The 1,093-nt window shown below is 52.3% G+C and overlaps 1 pseudogene; it reads left to right on the top strand.

Moving 5' to 3' along the window:
- The first annotated feature begins 217 nt into the window (after positions 1-217).
- Positions 218-1,093, top strand: part of LOC116221791 — a 68,065-nt pseudogene continuing 67,189 nt past the window's right edge.

The following is a 1,093-nucleotide window of genomic DNA, read 5'->3' as shown; positions in this document are numbered from 1 at the left end:
GCAGACTCTTGTTTTTATGCCGCATTATATTTTCTCTGAATCCCCTCCCATCTCTCTCCCATCTCTCTCTCTCTCGCCCCTCCCTCCCGCCCTTCATCCCTCTCTCTCTCTCTCTGTCTCAGGTATGAGGGAGCTGTCTCCTTCCTCCACTGAACCTCAAGCGTCTCTACTCTGAGGACTCTGGAGATCGAGCCAGTCCTCATCATCATCTCCCCGGCGCCGACCCATCCCAGGAGCTCCTGGAGCTGGCCAGCGAGACCGTGGGCCGTGAGAACTACCACGAGGTCAGAACCCGTGACCTTCAAACCCCCCCACCCCACCCCCCTCAGCTCACCCCCCCCCCCCCTCCCTTCAGCCAACTATTATGGCTCAACAAAAACAGTGTCAATATAACATGAACACAAAACGTGCATCAAAGGCACATATGGTTCCAACACAAGAGCTTCCCCCTGCCACCTGCAGTCCCCCCTCGCCCCTCCCCCCTCAGCAGTATACTGACCCTCATCACTTTCACTACATTTACATTATGTTGACATTCCATTTTCAAGAACATCACTGGTGCAAATGGAACACGTTCGCAATGAGCAATTTATTTGCATGTTTTCTGGAATGTGCGGTCACATCATACTGGCCCAAGGCCCACGTGGCCTGTCACGTATGAATACAGCACCTGCTCCTGAGAGCTCAAAGCTTGCTCTGTCGGCTTGAGTGAGGCTGTTTTTGGTTAGTGGCTAAATGACTGTGTTGTGCGATCAATACATGTCCCTCTTCCTCAGGAGGGCTGGGACCGGTGTGGGGGGCTGAGAGGCACACTTATTGACTGTGAAATGGTTTTTGCTGGCGGGCGTGCTGGGACGATGGCAGCGTATAGGGGATGTACAAGTAATGGCCTCCCTATTGTTGTGTGGTGTTTGGGGTGTGCCTTTAAGCCCATGCTCTTAATGTTTGCTTGTGTGTGTGTGTGTGTGTGTGTGTGTGTGTGTGTGTGTGTGTGTGTGGTGTTGTGTTGTGTGTGTGTGGTTGTGTGTGTGTGTTTCTCTCTCTCTCTGTGTGTGTGTGTGTGTGTGTGTGTGTGTATGTGTATGTGTGTTTG

Source organism: Clupea harengus, chromosome 9, assembly GCF_900700415.2.
Source record: "Clupea harengus chromosome 9, Ch_v2.0.2, whole genome shotgun sequence".
Lineage (NCBI taxonomy): Eukaryota > Metazoa > Chordata > Actinopteri > Clupeiformes > Clupeidae > Clupea > Clupea harengus.
Note: the sequence above shows the minus strand (reverse complement) of the source record. Positions and strands in the feature narration are given on the sequence as shown.